The 21820-nt window shown below is 37.7% G+C and overlaps 1 protein-coding gene across 4 annotated transcripts in view; it reads left to right on the plus strand.

The window, feature by feature from the left end:
* Positions 1 to 21820, plus strand: part of TOX (thymocyte selection associated high mobility group box) — a 298904-nt gene that overhangs the window by 80322 nt on the left and 196762 nt on the right. The gene's annotated exons all lie outside the window — the stretch shown is intronic.

Below are 21820 nucleotides of genomic sequence, written 5' to 3' on the forward strand. Positions count from 1 at the left end.
AATGTCCTAGGAAAAGGATGGATCAAAAGTAGAAGCAGATATTGCACAATTTCAGTATTGACTCAGCTGGGGTCATTTACTTTGTTGAATGAATGACTGAATGAATAAGTAAAGTGACATAAATCTAAAACTCATCAACGGCCCTGAATGAGTGAAGAGCGTGTGTGTAAACTTTCTCTCATTTTTTTCACTCTTGAAACTTACACCTGGGTAGAGCTGTGGTCGTCAGTGTCTGTACCACTCATTGACACATCTATCACAATCAATTCAATTCCATTCAGTCAACATTTTTGAGCACCCACTCCATGTTCGGAACTCCACTAGTCCTAGAGGTGAAACTGGAGCAAGGCAAGGTCCCTGTCCTTGACGAGTCCTCTTACTCGGGGAGGTGGTTATGAACACAAGATGTTCTACAGCACAGTAGGTGCAGTAATAATGATGAGTACGAAGTATAAGGGGAACACGGGTAGTCCTGCCAGGGGAAAAGAGAGCCGACTGTTGCTGAGAAGGTGATGTCTGAGCTGGGCCTTGAGGAAGGAGTTACCAAGAAGATTGAGAGACATGGGGAAGAGGGCAGAAGGACAGCCATGTGCAAATGTGTGTATCGGATATTCTCTGCCAAGAGCCATTGAATTGGTGTGTTTAAAATGCAGCATTTATAGGGTTAGAATGGCTGTAGAGGAGACTAGCAAGGAGGCTGGGACTGTATCTTGAAGGTCTGTGTGCCTAGCTAAGAGATGTAAACTTGGCTGCCTTATTTGTGTATGAGTGTTGCCTCCCCAGTTAGATAATGGTCAGCCTCTGGGGAGCAGGGATTGGGCCTCAATCTCGTACTGTGTATGCCATTCTGATTTATCAAGAATAAAGAAACTATGTTAAGTAAGCTTTTTAATAAATTCATAATTACATAGTTCATTTTAGAAATATTTACATTCAAAATGGTTAAAAAGTTTTAGAAGATAGGTTCTTTCTGTAAGTAAGAACATAAGTATAAGTAAAAGAAAACTATGCAAACAGCTTGTCTCTGAATCACAAAGAGCAATTACTAAATGCCTCTCGTATGTCAGACACTGTGTTAACTTCTGGGAAATTACAAAGATTAAGATGTATGAGGCTTGCTCTCAAGAAGTTTGTGATCTAGTGGAAGAGACCTAAGGTAAGCAGGGAGAAAGACATGCCACCCAGCGCCTTAGAGGGCTTTCCCCAGAAAGTCCCAGACAGATGTCCTTTCCTTTCCTTTCCATCCCCTTCCCTTCCTTTCCCTTCCCTTCCCTTTCCTTTTTTATTTATTATTATTGCTTTTTCTTCCTCTTACCTATAAGGATCTTAAATATACTTTTGATTAGAGCGAAAACTATAAACTCTCTTCTTTCATATGCGTAACTTGGAATTCTCCTCTCTGGTTTTCCCCATAACTTAACTGAAAGTAAAAAGTTTGATGAGTTCTAACACGCTTCATTTGTTTGTTTTCAAGCCCAAGCTCTTGTGACCCACAGAGTGACTGTCATCACTTTGGGATGGGACACTTCATTGGAAGGAGAACAACCCATTTATTTGGCCTAACAGCACTCCATGTTGGAGTAAATATTACTATTCCCATTTTATAGATGAGGAAAGCAATGTTCAGAGAAGCTCATAATTTAATAATAATAATTTAGCAATGGTCTCTAAGCCCAGAAAATAAATCTTAGTGACCTAACATGGCGTTATGACAGTCAAAACTTCTCAACTATGGAAAAATAATAGGAATATTTTAGCTGGAATATAGTGGAAAGAGCTGTGGATGAGTTCTTTACCAAGTGGTGGTGGGACTTTGAGCAAATCCATTAACCTTTCTGGGTAGGTTTCTCCAACTGTAAAATTAAAGGAGTGACTAGATGAAACACACAAGTGTTTTTTATCTGTTACATGATTCTCAGATATTGAAAACCAGAGTCACAGAGTACCTTTAGGATGGTTTTTAATAAAAACATTCTGTTCAGGTAGTTTCACAGTTCATGAGAGTCTGAAGGACGCCATGAACCACTGTTATTAAGATTATGGATTATCACAGTACCAGGCATAGGTAGAACATTAACTGTGTACTAAACCAGATTCATTAATTATTCTCAAATGGTGTAAAAGGCATTGAACACACATGAGCTAAGCTATGGGCTCAAACGTTTTCTCAAAGGCCTTCTATTTCTCAGCAGGATGGGATCTCAAAGCAGATTTGCCAAACATCATTAATATGAGCTTCAAAAATTGCATAGTGGAAGTCATACACCACTGAGATTTCATAATTCAAACATACCTGTCAGTTAAAGGAGTTTGAGTTCACAGTAGTAACTGGTTTCCAGCCATTTGGGAATGGTGCGTGTGCTTTTTTTTTTTTAATGATTAGCACCTTTAATTATTATTTATTTATTTATTTATTTTTGGCTGTGTTGGGTCTTCGTTTCTGTGCGAGGGCTCTCTCTAGTTGTGGCAAGCGGGGGCCACTCTTCATCGCGGTGCGCGGGCCTCTCACTGTCGCGGCCTCTCTTGTTGCGGAGCACAGGCTCCAGATGCGCAGGCTCAGTAGTTGTGGCTCACGGGCCCAGTTGCTCCGCGGCATGTGGGATCTTCCCAGACCAGGGCTCGAACCCGTGTCCCCTGCTTTGGCAGGCAGATTCTCAACCACTGCGCCACCAGGGAAGCCCGATGCGTGTGCTTTTTAATAGATGCTTTTCACCTTTCCCCTTAAGACTAGAGTCGTCAAGGTCTCAGTTCCAAACCTCACAACTAGCTGGGCTTTGCTGTCATGCTCAAGGCAGTGACCCTCTAGACAAAGTGAACCAACAGTCCAGCCACTCTGTGCAGCCTCCAGGTCTGCTAGCCGTTTACACCCAACCCTGATTGCTCACCTGTTTACTTCTATTTTGTGAATCATCTGTCATGCTAACGATCAGTTTCCACCTGGAAGTCCTAGCTGATACCTTCACCCCCCAGGAGTTTACCAGTTGCTGTATTTCAAGAAGCAGAAATAGTTGAAGAAAAAGCAAATCAATCACCATGCACACTAAAAAGTAACCTTACACAGTTTGGAAACAGGTAGAATTGTGCATGTGCGGAGGCAGTGTGATGTATAGGAAGAAGCGAGGACTAAGGAGCCGGAGGCACGTGGATTTGAATCCTGTCTGTTACTGGCTGTGGGAAATTAGGGAAGATATGTGATTTCTCTCATTTTTCATTTGTAAATGGAGTTCAGAAAGCCCACCTCATACGGTTGTTGTGGGGATTAAATGACTGTATGTAGAGCCCTAGCATGGGACCTGACGTAGTTTTCGGTTGGATTTTCTACACTGATTGTCCCCCTTCATTAGGGAGACAATTGTGGGTGACCAAAATTTAAATGGTTAAGTTTAAGAACTGGGAACATGCCAATGAAATTCATAAAATTTACTAAACCTAAGTTTAACTCTGTTTCACTTTATGATTACAGTTTCTAAGTCATAGTTAAGATATTCAGTCTAATTTAGAAAATCTAAATTGATGTAATGATGGCTCATAAACACCTCTACATTTTATCTGGGCTGCAACTTAAATTTCCTAATTAAAAATGGTGAAACTTCAGAGGGTGGATAACTGACAAATAGCTTCTGTAATGATCCCTTCTTATGAAATGTGAATTACTTTGAACAGAAAATTACATATTACTATAGACTTTTAAAATCCCTTACATAGGGACTGACTAGGTGATGATTTTGGTGATTTTTCTCCTTTCTCTTCTATTATGGATCCACAGGGAATATTGTATCATTTATCGCCTAATAAAATTTAATGGAAAGTTTTAGGAAAAGTTAAGAAAAAGATAGTATTAACCAGGTATGACGGTTGGAATTTCAATCATGATTTTGGCTCTCTGTACGTATTTGAAAGAAAATGAAAGTATAGACCAGTATATGGTAATTAATAAGAGCTGCTTAGACAGAGTCACCTTGTTTTAGAGAAGTATTTCACTATTTGAGAAAACCAATCTGTTTTTGAACTTTGGACATCTTCCAAATTGTAGTTCCCGTAGAGACCTTTCTCTCCTGTAGGATGACCTGCTCAGTTAAGAAACAGTCTCAGATAGGTTTTCTACACGTGAAGAAAAAAATATTGCCTGGCAAAATTTCAGAAGTGACCTTTCTCTTCTGACAACAGATGGCAGTGTTTTCAGGGACAATAGTCGTGTATTTATTAGCTACCAAGGAATCTCACACTGTGTTTCTCTCTCGAACCACCGCCCTCCAGCAGGACCTGGTATGCACAGGAGCACTTGGACTTCATAGGATTTTTTTGTAACAGGAAAAAAAAAAAAAGGTTGGAATGAATTGTTCCTTTGTTAGAAAGTTTTAGACATTTTCTGCTGTTACATTTGTTTAGAGAAATTAAAATCTTAGGGAAATTAAATCTACTCTTAATAAAAGGAAAAACTTCCTTTGTACATAGGAAAAATTAATATTACCTGAACTGTATCCTACAGATAACCTCTTTAAGTATAATACTTTAAGGAAAGTTGATATTTATCAGAAGTTTTCAATATAAACTGTACTATGCTTGTTTTATGAAGGGTATGGTAACATTTTCAGATGAAACTTAAAAAGAAATCCTAAGACGTCTGATGATATAACTAGTTGATGCCTTTTCGTATAAGTGCTTGGGATTTTAGGGCTTTGACAGAAACTGTATCTTAAATACTCTATTGTATTCATCAACACATATTTATTTATGTTTTGTAGCTGTGAGGACAGTTTGGAAGCTATGCAGAAACACTGACTTGGATCTGGGCCTAGAAAGTAGAGTGCGTTCTAGACAGGCAGAGAGGATAAGGAAAAGCATTCTCTGCAGGAAGGAGCAACACGAGTCCCACTTGGTGGGAAGTCATGGAAATGACAAATATATCGTTCAGTTTGTCCCAAGTGAAAGATAAGGAAAAAAGATTGGAAAACGGGGTGGTAACCAATTGTGAAATCCTTGAACCATAACAAGGACCAGCAGTTTTTACCTTAAAAACAAAAACTGTATGTCCTTTATAAGTGAAATTTTGAGTAGAACCCTAGTACATAGTTTATGAAACGAAGTAGTTGCTTTTGAAGGCTAGTCCTTAAAGCACCTCCTCACAACTCTTAGCGCTATCTTCCAAGCGAAAGGTGAAAACTACCATTGTAGAAATGACTCATGGGCAAGATCTAGAACTCACTCATTTATTCATTCAGTCATTTTACAAACTGAGTAGCTACCGTATGCCATGCAGTTATTTTATAAGTGTATTTTGTTTCATCTTTAAACTTGCAGAGAGAAATATGATTTATTGCAGAGATGCAGGCAAAGTTCATTAGGAGAAGAATATTTTGTGTAGCAAGTCAACTTATAAGTATTATGTAGCCAGACTGTAAGACATTAAGTCAGTGTCCATTGAGTAAAATAATAATCTGTAATGATTCCAAAACGGAAAAACACGTTATGCATACTTACATTCCATTTTATGTAGTCAAATATAAATGCCATATGTATGCATATATACACATACATGCATGAGTACACATTTGTTGACCTAAACAATTATGTATCTATATGAAAACAAGAGTAACTTAATTAAATTACAATTTATTTTTATTTTACTTAGATACATTTCCTTAATATTTTTCAGTTGAGACACAAATTAAAATTTCATTTTTGGTTTGGTGATCATTTTTGTATTCTCTTCAACTTTCCACAGTATTTTGTGTCTGCTGTGTAAAAAGTAGAGTGACTGTCCTACTTCTGTCTGTTTCCATTATGCTACTCTTTCTCTGCTGCGTTCTTTTTCTCTCTGTGCATTGTGGGACATTAAAGGTTCTATAATTATTTTGATAAGATCAGGGTTGTAGATTTTTCTTGGTTTTACTTAGCTGTTTGCTAATAATCTGGCTTTAGTGCTGAAGGCTAACAAATACCTTATTTAACAATGCACATTTGAAAACCTGATGCGCTGAAGATTACTGTGGTTATTAATCTATTGCATATCTTTTTTCTAGATTATGTAATTCTATCTCAATTTTAGAAAACATATAATGTTTAAATTTTGAATATTAAATAAATCAAATGAATTTTAAATATTAAAGAAAGCAAAAGATGTTATCCTGGTGAGAAAATTAATCAGGGCCTACCCAAGAAAATATTTCTATATAATAGAGGTTATTGATCAATACGAAGTCCCCAATATGAAGGCCCATTTTAAGAAGTTAAAACAAGGTAGCAATAGTGATTAACTGATTAACAAGGTTTAACTATATAAGCAGCCCTCTTAGAAGTCTACAGAACTGTCTTGGCAAGTTAAATCATTTAGAGTGAACCATGAGTCAGGCCAACCATAATAATCAGCATCTTTTTTTATTATAATTATTCTGTTCTCAGCCCTGGGTAATCATAGTGGGATTGTTGGCTGCACCTTGAAATTTGTTGTTTTTTCTGTGTTTTGTGTGTGTGTGTGTGTTTTCAGCAAGAAAGGCATTAAGTATCAACATATTACTAGAATCAAGGGGGAAAGGCCGGAACTTTCTGGTCCACACTTGTGGAACTCAGCCTGGGGAGTCCACAGTGAGCTTCAGTTTACCCTAGGTTCTGAAGTCCCTCCGTAGGAGTGGAACAATTCAGAGACGCCTTAGAGAGTAAAGAGGTGAGAAAAGCACGTGGAGTATATGGATTTAGAATCCTTTTGCTTGACTCAGAGCCCTTGGGAAATCTTACAATAAAGCTCATTGACCTTTGTTTAACCTGGCATGTCCCAGCTTACTTAACCTGCTTAAGTATAACCTCCCATCATGCTGTGGAACCCACTTTGGGAAATGCTATTCTAGAATCTTCCTGATCCTAAAATTAAACATGAGGGCAGTTCTTCTGGGGAATTGCTAACCTCTACTGCCAGGGTAGAGGGTTGGGGGAAGGATGGAGGAGCAATTCCCTAGAATCTTCCTAATTCCCTGTTCCCACTGGCACACCCACTTGGGACACAGGGTATTTTCTTTCTCACCTGGGTCCTTGTCCACAGAAGGATTAAATCTGCTTCTCCGAGAAGTTACTGTGAAAGTACCATAATATGACATCAGGTGTAAAATAACACTGTTGATTTCTTTAAAACGTTACCATTTTAATGGTTGGAAACATTTTTTTGAACAGTGTGACACTGTGAAACCATTCAGTCTTTGCTTGAAATTTATGGTCCTAAATTAAAATAAAATGTTCATAAGATTTAACAAATAAAGACTTTATACCAACAGGGAGTACAAAACAGTGCTTTGTATTTATCGTTTGCCTTTGTGGTTGTTGGTATAATGGAGAACATACACTCTCTCTTTCTCTTTTTGACTTGAACACATCAAGGTAAGCAGTTGAGGGCCACGGAAACCAACTGTTTTTCCATTCACCTTATTATTGAGCTGTGGTTATAGAGCTTCCGTTTTGTTATCAAAAGATCTTAACTAAAGCTTCAGTTAAGCAGAGAGAAAGAGTTAACATTTAAAAGTGTAGGAAAATAGTTCTAGACACCTGTTCTGTGTTTGTAATACAACATTCAGAATAATATTACCTGGTAAATTACATTTTAAAACTGGCATAAGAAATATGTCTTATTATATTGCCTATCATGTATCTAATGTCATTGTTCTTGTTTATTCACTTTACTTAGTTTTAAAGAACATGTTTCTTTCTTCTGAGAGATCCAGAACCTCACAGGTATCTAATAATGGAATGCCTATGAGAATTATCATAAAGGTATCCTCCGCAAAGGACAGACAAGTCATTAACTACTGGTTTAAGAGAACTTTACAATTAATCAGCAAGGCACACTTGTTACGCTGTCTCCCTCTGGGGTAGCTTTTTGAAAGATACTGGAGAAAGCTGAAGGAGTTAGTGAAAACCTCTCTGATGCACAATGCTATTTTAAAAAAGATGAAAGAAAGAAAGGGAGGGAGGGAAGGGAGGTGAGAGATGGAGGGGGAGGGAGAAGGGAAAAGAAAAGAAGAGAAAAGAAAAGAAAAAAATCAAGGCACAGTTTACATGGGTATGGCTTCTCCAAATTTCATTTAAACGTGGAGTTAGTTACAAAGCAATATGACAATGCCAAGCAAGGTATGTTTATTTCAACCTACTTAAAGGTTTCCTTGCAAAATGTAGTAACACCAGCCTGGTGATTGCTTGTTGAAAGCTAGGCACTCTGATGGTAGCAGCCTGGTGGAGGCATCATGCCTCCCAGAGGTGAAATGTGCACTCTTCAAGGACGAAGGATGCCTTCCACGCCTGTGGAAGTGTCCAGGGCTCTGAACAGTAAAGAAGCAATAGAGACATCTTCAGCCAAGAGTTATTAACCTTCCTGCTAGAGGAGTGATAGATAATATTTGGATTGGGAGAATGACCCAGAACTCTGCCAGACTCACACTCTACAAAGCTACGGAAGTCCTAAGTAGAAATTGCTTATTGAAAACTCAGACTCTTAGACAGGTAAAGCAAAGGGAAAGGAATCATGCAGTAAAAAATAATTTATTCTATACGCATAGCTTATTTTGTCACATAAGCTTAAATAGCCTTTTCCTCTGCAGCTAGTTTGGATCCAGCTGAATACCGCAAATGTGACAGTGCTTGCATTTTTGCTTTGTGAATGTGAGCAAATGCAGAAAGCTAACCGATGCAGTCCTAGTATTAGAAATATGATCTCTGTTGATTGAGTCGACATGATAAACAGCACTTTTAACATGTTAGTATTTATTTAAAGATGCTATTTCATCTGTTATGAGCTTAAGTGCTTACAACCATTTATTGGCATTCATTTTTTAGTTGAGCCATCGTTACCATCAGTGGTCTTTCTGTAAATAGACATTTGACACTCAGGATATTTAATATAATGTGTACTAATTGTGTTTGTATATTTAGGAGTCATAGTGTTAAACAGGGAAAATTAAATTGATATTTTTTAAAAAATGGATCACTAGTTTGGGGGGAAAAGTGAGTTAATGTAAATAAAGCTATTGCATAAAATAAATGGTTTATTTGGTCCTAGTTATTACAAAAACCTGACTTTATTATTTTACCAGTAATATTGAACCCAGCCATGCTTGTCTTTATGCTTGTCTTCATGCTTGTCTTCTTGTGTATACCCTGGCATCCAGTGCAGTTCTTTGCACACAGTAGGCACTTAATATTGATTAAAAGAAACAATATATTTCAAGGAGAGACCAATTTAGTGACTGAATTCCACTAAAAATTGAGGTCTTATAAATATGGATTTCTTTAAACTAATTTGTTATTTAGGTCATCAATATTAAACAGTCTGAAAATGGCCTGCTGGAGATTATCTTTTAAGAGCATAAAACTGAAAGCTGAAAAAAAAAGATTAGTAGTACCCAAGTATTTTCTGTATTATCTTTAATGCTAACATTTAAAGAATGGCAGCAATAGAAAAATCTCAAATGACTAAACCATTAAAGCTTAGCCTCACCATGAAAAAATTTGCATGTCCTGGTACTTACTTCTCTGAGCCACATAATCACTGTATGTGTTACGTTAAAAAGAGTTGATTTTTTTATTGTCTTCCTAGCTTTCATTTCACATTTTTTTTTTTTTTAATTTTTTTTTTTATTTATTTATGTATTTATTTTTGACTGTGTTGGGTCCTCGTCTCTGTGCGAGGGCTCCCTCCAGTTGCGGCAAGCGGGGGCCACTCTTCATCGCGGTGCGCGGGCCTCTCACCATCGCGGCCTCTCTTGTTGCGGAGCACAGGCTCCAGACGCGCAGGCTCAGTAGTTGTGGCTCACGGGCCTAGTTGCTCCGCGGCATGTGGGATCTTCCCAGCCCAGGGCTCGAACCCGCGTCCCCTGCATTAGCAGGCCGACTCTCAACCACTGCGCCACCAGGGAAGCCCCCATTTCACATTTTTACAATCATTTTTATACTGTTTGTTTTTATTTCAGGGCTAGTCAGCTATTTATTCCATTAGTATCGAGCAAAGCAAACCAATAGATAAAGAACTGTCTTTTTTTATCTGTCTTTTATAATCATTTCTTTTTTAAGTAATAAATTTACATTTTATAATCGTAATCATGAAATTGCAAATGAAATCAGTTCTAGAAAGATTAATTCAGTCGTGCTCACAGCTGTGAAGATTGTGGAAATAAATATCATTTTGCAATAATGTATTCTTGACAGAGGGCATAACAAAAGGATGATTTCTCTTCAGAGACAGTGGGTATATTTATTTTGCATGTTGGGGGAGGGGCATTCAGCTCTAGCTTTTCGACCCTGACCTAGTTTTGTAGCTGCTTATCATTCAGCTATATGTTTGAGAAATCTCTGTAATTTAATTTGGCATCCTCTTCTGCATGTCTGCACCTAGCAGTAGGGGCTCATGGATATTAGCAGTGTCCCATGCTGAATCGTATTTATTTTAAAATATCCTAACGCACTCATAACTCAGAAAAAGTGTTAATTGTTACCAGGGAACTGCTGGATTACAGACTTGCTGTCCCGTCCAGGGCCCTGCCATAATTAGTAACCACTGTTGACATTTAGATTTAAATTGAATTTTCTTCTAATTAAACCCAGAGGGGGTTGATCCTCTCAGATGTACAGGTTAATAAAATTAGTCAGAAACTGTTAAGCAGTAAGCTGAATTCTCCAAGAGAGCTGTCCCAATGTATTGTTAAGAATTCTGTAATTAATATTAAAGGCATTCATTAAATTTGAATTGTCTTGTTCTGTTTCTGAGTTGCATATGGTTTTGTAGCAGTTATTTCCTTAATATTTCCTTTGATAACTATAGTATTACTGATTTCTCTCATGTTTGTAAATTTAGAATTATAAACACTATTCCCCCATTCCATTTTGCTATGCATAATTCACACCACCATTATTCTAGGAGCACCCAATGAATAATAATAAATGCTAAAAATAAATACAGTTGTGGAATGAAATTTTGGTACTCCAGATGACTCTGAACCGTTCTCTATTTGTCACTGTCCTTGCAACAAAGATATTTAAGCTTTTAGCAGGTCATCAACATTTCCCTCAGTGTATTTTTCTATCTTCTCTTCATGAGTTTTGACCTAACAGTTGCTTGATTTTGGATTGCTTTGTCTGGCGATAAGAAGTGTTTCCAGTTCTAGCTGCAGTGTAGATTCTACATATCAACATAGACTTTGATTCCTCCTCCCTTCCAGAGACTTGGGGAAAATAAAGCTCAACATTCAGAATGAAAACAGATGACAGGAGAATTTCAGATGATTAGTGCTGAGAGAGGTAAAGTGAACTTGGTAATTTTATAGGGAGGCTTCCAATATTCACTTTTTGTAGGGTCTGGATTTAAAGGAACTTCTGTGAAGCAAATCTTTAGCTACTCTTATCATTGTTTTATTTCTGAGCTTATTCATTAATTTCTTTATGTACCCCACAGAATAATAACATATTGTCAACTTCACCATTGTACAAGTCTTATTTTCAATATACCAATAACAGTTTCATACATTAATACTTAATAAATAGTGCTCTCTAAATATGCTGGATGATTACAGTTTTTTTTTCTTTACATTATTCATTTCTAAAACAATGACTGTTTCCTTTCTCTCCCTACCAACCCCCTATAATAAAACCATGTAGTCGACAGTACTAGTCACCTTGGGATAATGGATTTTAGAAAAAGGTTCCTTTAGCATTTGGCAAGGTGTTTTAATGTTATACTTACTCCTCGAAAGAGAGACATGGTTATTTCATAAAATGCTGCTTAATTTTCTAATCAAAATAAACAGAAGGAAACATGACTTCACTTTTCTTGCACAGTCTACTTAACTAAGTTGAATTAAATTTAAAATGCTTTTAGTTGCAGTTAAGTTCAGATGGGGAAAATTGGGGCCAGAGTATGCTCAGCACGTGAATAGTTGTGCCTCATACAAGACTATCTGAGAGGCAGAATTTAAAACCTAGAGTTTTAAATTGTGGAATGATTTCTTTAACGTCATCTGAAACCTCATCCTTAGGGCATTATGGCTGGAGTACATTATACGTTTGATGGTAGCCTTGTAGGACAAAATCCAAAATAAAATGTTTGCTTCACAGTTCTGTTGGACTCCAAAATCCAGGACGGGAGTAAGGTCCTAGGAGAAAAAGGTAAAAGCAAGTCGGTGGTATTGAATTATCTCACCCCATGCCTGCCGGAGATCCTAGAATTAAGACCCGTAGTTGCATGAAGGAATATGTACACGTGGGCTGATAGTTGTAAACTGCAGGCAACAGCAGGACTAGAGTTGCTGGCATATTACAGAGGACTGTATAGCACTCGATTAACCACAGGTTAGCTCGTTTGTCACTAGTGTTTCCTGACTCAGTTTATTTTAGGGTATTTTTTAACCTTTGGGAACAGATGTGGGTGCAGCAGGAGTACACCACCTGGAAACGGGAGGTTTCTGCTGGTTCCTGCTGGCCAGCTGAGCATGCCTGGGCCAGTCGTTTCACTCTCTGTGTCTCAGTTTCCTTCTGGGTAAAGTAGAGAGACTAAGTTTCCTTACCTCCCTATGATTCTGTATTTTTTGAAGTCAAAGAGAAAATGAGATGTTTGCACAAAGGTGATTCTTTTTTTAAATGTGCTATGGTCATGATAGATATTTTATTAATGAAAGATACAATTATGAGGATTAATACAAATTCATTTCCTAGTTTTTATTCCATTAGTTATAATTCCAGAAGCCTTTTCTATAGTGAAAATAATATCCTGATTCTGACTTTTAGATCAGATTTTTTTTTTTTTTTCCAAGAAAGAATGTGATTGCGTGTGAGGTCTGTGGTTGAGACTTGAAGCCTCTGCCTGGGCAGGGTAAGTTCTCCGTGGGCGCTTGTCCGCTCCCGTGGGGAAGCCAACGTCTCTTAAATCTCATTCTCCAAATACCCCACTGCCTTGGGCCTCCCTTGTCCAGTTGCTTCTCCCTCACATCGCCTCCCAATATGCCTAGTGTGTCCCAGACTTATTGCTGAAATGTCTATTCCTTGAGCTCCCCTGACCCTTCTTCAAACATTGGATTAAGACTCTTGTTCAAAACTAATAATCAGGGGCTTCCCTGGTGGCGCAGTGGTTAAGAATCCGCCTGCCAATGCAGGGGACACAGGTTCGAGCCCTGGTCCGGGAAGATCCCACGTGCTCTGGAGCAACTAATCCCGTGTGCCACAACTACTGAGCCTGCACTCTGGAGCCCGCGAGCCACAGCTACTGAGCCTGCGAGCCACAACTACTGAAGCCTGCGCGCCTAGAGCCTGTGCTCCGCAGCAAGAGAAGCCACCACAATGAGAAGCCTGCGCACAGCAATGAAGAGTAGCCCCTGCTTGTCGCAACCAGAGAAAGCCCGCGTGCAGCAATGACCCAACACAGCCAAAAATAAATAAATAAATAAATCTAAATATATATATATATATATATATATCAAAAAAAAATCTAATAATCAAAGGTGCTCCAATTGCCACTAATCCACATATCAGATTGCTTATTGGTTCACTTCACCATTAAATTCCTAAACCTTGCAGTACTGCATTTTTCCTATAGCCACATTAAGGAATCAAAAGGTTGATTGCATTTTGTTGAGAGGAGGCTAGGGTGATGGGGAGGAGGAGGGTTTGACGCCACCAGGGTGACCTTGCTCCACCCAGGAATGATTTGACCGTAAAAAGTCAGATCAGGCCACGTTGGAATTGAATTCCTTCCCCCTTGAATTCGTGTGTCCAGCTTCACCATGACCTTTAATGAATTCCTCCCTGTGGCATTTCTGCCATCACTATGTTCCTTTAAGGAGTGGTAGTGTGTTGAATTGCTGTTTGCAAGAGAAAGCAGGTGACACAGGCCCCAGAGTAGAGGTGGCAGGAGAGAAGCTAAGATATTGGGGTTATTATTGTGAACCAGGAATCAGGATCAGAGTTTCCATGTATAATCTTACTTAATCTTTAAGTAAATCCCAAAGAGAGGTGGTATTATTATTATTACCATTATTCTCATCTTATCAGGAAGCTGGTAGGAAGAGATGGGGGAAGTTAAGTACCTTGATCAAAGTTCTAGACAGTAAGTGACAGGGCTGCTTATCCTGCAGACCAAAGTTAACCGAGTTTGAAAGATATGATGAACAAGTAAAGATATTAGTAAGAAGATTTCAGGACACTTGAAAAAGGATTTGCTGAGTTTTGCCAACCCAGCCTGCCATGTCCAGAAAGCTTAAGGTCCTTTAAAAACAAGCACACAAACAAGGCTGTTTTCAGTAGACTTTCCTGGGTGAGGTTGCTTTGGGGGGCAGGGCTTCTTCTACACAGGAAAGCTGCTCCTTGTGCTCAGGAGATAGAATAGAAATGAATAGGATTTTCCTCCAAAGGAAAGAGTTTTCGATGGATTGAAATCACATTTGTGGCAGGCTAATCCTTGGTCTCTTTGTTACCTTGGCTTTTGTTGAATAATGTCCAGTTGCTACCTGTATCTTTATGGTCTTTAGATAAATTATGTGTAATTGTCAATACTGACATGTTCCATGAGCCAAGTGAAAAGGGATCTAAAAATACAGTATGTCTGAAATTAGCTTCATGGTTTTTCCATGAGTTCTTCCTTTAACCAAGCATACTTCTTTTCTCAGAGGCACTAGCTGTATTTCATTTCAGAGAGCAAAGACGAGAAACACCCTTTCTTACTATCACGACTGTTACCACTGCGATTCAGGTATGCAAACGTACACATGTACCGGCAACCTGGACTTTATCAGGGAGGCCAGTGGAGGGGACATGCACAGTGATCTTTTTTCAAAACCCCTGCTGGTCCTGTCCCTTAACTCATCTGTTTTTCATAGCGATTTTGTCTATAGGAGAAATAACCAGTGTTTCCCTTAGTGCAGTGAATGCTGATGATAGCACTTGGCCGATTATAAAGCATCGAATGTATTGTTATAGTTGATCTTCACAATAACTCCATGTGGTAGGCATTATTAGCCCAGTTTTGTTGAAGAGGGCTGTGAGGACCGAGGTTTAGAAAGGTTAAATGGCTTTCATAATCTCATACAGCTATCAGGTGATACAACTGGGATCACACTCCCATCAAAACCCATTGCCTCGTGGTGGAATCCAGAGTGATTATGGCAGGCAGAGAGGTAACTGTAAATGAAACCTTCGCAGATATTACATTTCAATTTTGGTTGACCCCTTCACTCGTAAAATTATATGCAAGATTTTAATATTGTCTTCTCAGCAGCTTCCCACCTAAAATACTTCAGCTGTCTTTTGCAATATTTAAATTCTTCCATGATGGTCTTTCTGAAATACAGTAATAATAATAGGCATAATAATTACTAACATATTTATGACCTGCTTTTTGAGTATAAGGCAACTTATTAAACATTTTATTTGTACTGTATCATTTAATATTTGCAATAATCTTTTCATTAAATACTCTTTGTATCCTCATTTTATTCATAAGAAAACTCAGGCTTCTAGATTTTAAGAAACTAGCCCAAGATTTTATAACTACTTAAGTGGAAGAACTAGAAGTGAATCCAGACCAAACTCTAGAGCCTATGCTCATAAATTCTGCACTATTTTATATCTTAAACAAACTTTAAAGATCATTTTTAAAGTCAAGAGTATAGTTCTGATAGGAACTCAATAGCTCTTTAATCTTCAAAATCAAACAAAAACTCTAAAGGAGACATCCTATTCTCCTTCCATGTTTATTCCAAATCTGTGTTACAAAGTACTGACAGCTGGTCAGATTTTTAAATACATGTTTCATTTGCATATTTCTTGCCTATTTCACATCTCCCTTTGCTGGTGCAATGCTTCAGGTGAGATTAAATGGCAGCGGAAGGTGCAAAACTGGGAGTTGCTCACTTGATATTTGATTGTTCTGAAATAGAGACTGGGACTTACAGTGGAAAAGGAAGGGATCTAAAAGAATATACCTCCGTTAGAAGGTAAAGAAAAAGGAAAAGGTAGAATGTGGAAGAGAAAGGGAGTGGAAAGGAAAGGGGAGATAGAAGAACCAAGGGAATTCAAGATGGAAGATGAGAATGGGTGCTCCTGGGAGACTTGTACTCATTAAGAAAGAAAAAAAGAGGAGAAGAAGGAAGGAAAGAATTAATGAATAAAGAAAGGAAGGAAGAGAGAGAGAGAGGAAGGAGAGGAAGGAAAGGAAGGAAGGGAGGGAGGGAGGGAGGCAGGGAAGGAGGGAAGGAGGGATAGAGAGCTGGAGAGAAGGAAGAAAAACTAAACAAAATTTAAGCCAGAAAAAAGAACTGGAGTGAAGTATCTACTGAAATCTTCCTTGCCCCACTCTTCCCTTCGTGCTCCCTAAGAAAAAAGCATTGTTCATAGCTTTAATCCAGGTTAACTGAATATTTGTAATGTGCCAAATTCTGTTAAGAAATTGACTCACCGATGGTTACGAATGAGGCCATCTTTATAGCTAGACAGTGTGATTGGCCAATGAGTCTTCCAGGGGGAAAAATGCCACAAGGCCACCACCATGAGAAATTTTGTTGCCATTGAGGAGGCCACTGAGACACTTCTCTTGGAATGCGTCATTCCCACGGAACTCTGCAGGCTTTACGACTGGTTGTTAAGCCTCATGTGATTTCTGGAGCAATGACTTTTGTGTCTCCTTACGGAAGGACCCACCTTCAGATGAAGGAGTGGACTGCCACACGGACTGTGTCCCTTCACGGCCTAGGGCAGGCCTGGCAGACAGGAACACATGTACTCTGCTGCAGCCCCTCTGACAGGACAGGGTTTCAGTGAGCACAGATTTTTTTTTTTTCTTTTATTAAAAGGTGGGTATAGTCATTGGAACTCCCACTGTTTCTCATTTATCCATTAAAAATCTTATCTCACAGACAGCGATTTAAACCTGTACAGTTTCTTTAATATATTTCATTCTACCACTAAATTAGCCTCAAAATGTGGTTAATTAAGATGAGACTTGTAAATCTGGATATAGCATAGTCCTCTCATTCAAGCAAATGCACAGATAATTTAACCAGTCTTTTACCAGTTGACCTGAGGAAAATGGAAATCACTCCAATTAAAGTTTGCATTTGACGAAAGAAGCTGATAAGAGTAAAAAGAAGTAATTTTAATCTATAAAAATGAAAAAAAATGTGTAGTATACTTTATCTATTTTGAAAGCCCAAATAATCGTGAGTTCAAATTTGAATTCAGTGGAAGTGAAGCAGGTAAAAGATAACTGCATGGAAAAATTGTCATGCTAAATTTGAAAGTAACTAGGGTCTTCTTAAGAAAGAAACATTTTCCTCAATTAGGTTATCAGTGCTATAGCTGATAGCCTTCCAGCTTCTCAGACTTCCCCAAAGTTGGTTATCCCATATGTCAACTTTGTTTTTACTCATGTAGTTTAATATCTTTAGAAAATATTTGAATAACGTCAGCATATGTTACATCTTCATGGACAGAATGATTAATCAAGTTTGCTCAAAAATGCCAACACTTCTTTTATTTATTTACTTGCTTATTACCCATAGTATTACCCCATTACTTATTATCTACTTAGTACCCACAGTTTCCAGAAGGAATTGGAAGAGGTTCTGTTGTTCATTCAGCAATTTATTTCCTTCCTCTTTAAATTGTGGTTTGGTTGTAAACAAGTTACATTAATCAGATATCATTATTCAGATTTTGTTCATTGATTTCCATCCGCGACTGAATGTTTCAGATCCCTTCGTATTTTCTCTGAATATAGAGCCTTGGTTTACACTTTGAGATGTGCAGTTCTAAACTCTAGAAGCTACTTTACAGCTCCCACGCATCACGTAAAACATGATGCATATGGTCTTCTCCTGAAGAAGTTCATGCATTGCGGTTTATGTGGTACTCCTCTTTTCTACCAATTTTAGACATAGTCCCAGTAGGCTAAATTAACTTTTCAAGAAAGAATAATTTCATTGAACTGTGTCAAATGACAGAGTATAATTTTTAAAAAAAAAAGGTTTCTTACCTGAAGAAAGTTGTGACAACTCCATACTTTCCTGCAGAGCAGTGGGGATGCCGACAGCTCCAGGGACCTGTGAAAAGCGGTGGTTTGTTTTGCAAGCGCTGGGAGGATGCAGGGGGCTGGCAGGGCCTTACTGTCAGGCACAGGGTGCTATGCTAAGGCACTTCTAGTTTCTCTGAACCTTGGTAGTCCGGGATTTTGCTGCCCATTTCCAACATGATTCTGTCTATCGGCAAGTGTGTACCCAGCTCATGCCTGTACTCAGCATTATTCCTAATGGAAGTTAAGAGAAGAAAGAAATCTATACATTCTAGAGTTAGGAAGGAGGTTTCCTGGAGGCACTGGAATATTAGAAGACACAACTAAAATGCCTGCATTTAAATGGAGTTTTCTCCAAGAGTTATTTTTTGGTCTGTAAGTACACAAATTCTAAGTTTCGGTCAACTTATTACAATTAGCTATTTAAAGTTAGTGTCTCAAGAATTAAGGGCCGGTGGTATGTCCAAGGCCAAAGTTAAATATTACGTTTTAAAGAAGGTTGCTGGTATTGCAGTCACTCCATCAACATTTAATGAATGTTATCAGAGGGCGAGATATACATTAGGCCCTTTGGGAGAAATATAAGGTATAGAAAAGAAGTGACACCTGTTCTTGATAAGATTGCAATCTAGCAGTCCTTGACAATGCGGATAGAATTACAGGACTCGGATCAAAAATATCTAAGCATATACCTAATTACAACTTTTTTCCTTCCCCACCCCCCCTTCCTTCTCCCAAGGAAAACGTCCATCATAATAGAACAGCAGCTACTTTTCCAAAAGAGGACGTAAATCCATCAGGGCACAGGAGTACTTTAAAAGCCAGTGATAGGACTTAGTGAGTTAGGAAAACAGCATCCCAGTTTTTCTGAAACTATGTCTTCTGTTCTTTGTCAGGAATCTCATAGTGTATGTTCCCGCGTATGTGTGCAAAGACCAGAGGCTTAGGAGTTATATGTCAAATCTTTTCTTTTACTAAAGAAAAGCAGCATGGACACAATGAATCTAAAACGTGAATGTTCAGAGAACATTCGTTTTCTGACACATGAAAGTCGAAGTGCGTTGCCGGGCTTATTCAAACATTAATCTGGAATCCATGCAAAACGTCTCCATAAGCAAGAGCATATGACAGGGAGTGCTTTAGACGATAACTGTATGCACATTTGGCACACCGAGGCAGGAGGGCAGCCCTGGGCCTAGAATGGCCTGATAAGTACAGACCCTTGCTGTGCTGCTTTACTTATAAAAAGATTTGAGAAGAAAAATGCATCCAAACTGCTAAACAAATAGCTTTAAATCCACCCAGGACAGCGGTGCTCTTTCAACATAACGTGGACCAGAGGGCTGGTGGGTAGCAAGATAGTCGGCTTTGAGCTTCACTGCAGCAGTACCTTGGAGAGAAATAAAAGACACCGTTTCAGTTCCAAGAAGGTTGTCAGTGAGCAAGTCTTGGTCATTCCAGAAACCAACTTGATTATTAACAGGTCTTTCCTCATTGTTTCATGCTCATTAAAAAAAAAAGGATGATAGAAATTTGGTAACTGATGGCTGTTTAGGAAGTGAATTCTACTAGAAAACTAGTTATAGTTTATTGTGATAGTTTTTACTTTTCCAGGTTGTAATAAGTTACTATTTAGAAATGCAAAAATGTGATAAAATCCGTATCGATATGTATAGGATCCCATTTACCAGCAATGGTTACTCATTTATAGAAAGTATTACCTACCTTCCTTTTAGCTCTATTCAATAATTTAAACACATGATACCTAGGTTGTAATACTTGCTATAATCATTTTTACTGTAGAATTTTTAAAAACCATGTATGATAATGACATTTTCATGTTACGGTTACACAAAATACATTTCTAAAAATATTTAAATATTAGCATTATTTGCAGAATAAAATTAAACTATAATCACACATATTTCAGGTATAGGTTACTATGCAGGAGTTCTTTCAATGCTGGACTAAGTGAACAAACATTGCTGTTTACTATGGCCACAAAAAACGTGTGCTATTTTATTATTCCACCAATGATAATAATAAAAAATAACCCAACATTAATAATAATAGTCACCATTTACTATGTTACATGGAGTACCTGTCAAGCACTATATTAGGTATTTATGTTGTCTCACTTAATCTTTAAAACTGCCCCTGAATGATAGGAATTTTTATCCAGTTTTTTCAGATGAGTTACCTGATTCCTATAGGGGTTAAATAATTTGCTTGAATTTTCATAGTTAATAAGTGGTAGAACCAGGAATCTTACACAAAGACCATGCTCTTTCAGGTCTTATTTTAAATCTAATAAAAACTTCTTTTTCCAGTGGAATATAGGTCTTTAATTATTATAATGCATACAAGTGCTAATGTCTCTATTTAAAATATGTTTCATTTATGGATTAGTGTCATATATTAGCCCTTAGAATGATGACTAAAAGCTTGACATACATAAGCAACCACAAAAATTGAGATAGTGTGTTGTGGATATTACTAAAAGTCACCTCAGTGGGAGAAAAGATAAAGCTATAGAAAATTGCAGTTGACTGGAATCTAACTACACTAGTTGCTTACAATTGATTGTGTGTTATTCAACCACAAAGATAAATTAGAGCATGGGCTACTGCAATAGAAAAGTGGTTTAGATGTCACAGAGACAGTATGACTATTTTTATCTTTCAGTTGTATTTGTAAACCATAGCTTACAGTGGCTGAAATGACATTGAACTGTTTTTCTCTTTGATGATTTACAGCCTGTATAGTGCATTTGTAAGAGCGGATGTCACATTTTATGTATTTGAAAGTGTCAACTCTGCTGACTTATGTCTGAAGATTCTGTTCCTGAATCAATAGAATGTAGTGATTTCCATTTTTTAAAAGTGATTTCCCCAACATCGTAAAAAACACGTAGTGACTATTGGTCATTATAATGCTGCAGTTAAACTCTTATTTTTGGTCTTGTATTTTACATACATCATACTATTGATCATTATTTTGTGAAATCTGACTTGAATGAACATGGAAGGTTCTAGTGAGCTGATCATGTCTGTGCTTAAACAAATTAAAAAATGTTTGCATTTCATCTCAGATGTAGCTGTCCAAAGTCTATAAGATGGATTGAGCAAAGGAAAATGCATCAAGGTTTTCATAATAAAAAATTATTCCCAGAAAGTCCACATATACTTTATTCATCCCGTATTTCAAATTGATTTTCATTTTACCATTTAGGGTGCAGTTACTGGTAGTCCCATCTTTTAAAAAGTCAAATTTGCATTTAAATAGAAACTGTTTCAATCATTTAACGTGGGAACCCAAACATTTTATTCATTCTTTTTTTTTTCTCTTTTCTGCCTTTCACTGTTGTACTTTTCCATAGTCATCATGAATTCTGAACTTGCATAAAGACTGTAAGCTACCTCTTCTTTTTGTCACTCATTAAAATCCCATTGCTAATAGATCTTTGGAAATAGGCCAGGCTCAGGTGAGAGCAGAGCAAAGCAGAGTGTAAAGAACCTCACAGCTGACAAGTCAGGGTAGCAGAATAATCTTCAATTAGACCTGAAAAAGAAAACATTCCAATGAGTGTAACTTAACAAAGTAATGTAGTAACCAAGGCAGAAAAAAAGGCGTTCAAAATAATAACCATGCAAGTTGTTATTTTTTTTTACATTGAAATAATAGACTAATTTTTGTTACCTAGTAACTAAGAGTATAACTACTTTCATGAAAAAGTGTAAATGTGTAAAAAATATTTTGAAGGTTGGTTTGATTTTTGTTTACTTAAATCAA

This window comes from Balaenoptera acutorostrata, chromosome 17 (assembly GCF_949987535.1).
Source record: "Balaenoptera acutorostrata chromosome 17, mBalAcu1.1, whole genome shotgun sequence".
Taxonomy (NCBI): Eukaryota; Metazoa; Chordata; class Mammalia; order Artiodactyla; family Balaenopteridae; genus Balaenoptera; species Balaenoptera acutorostrata.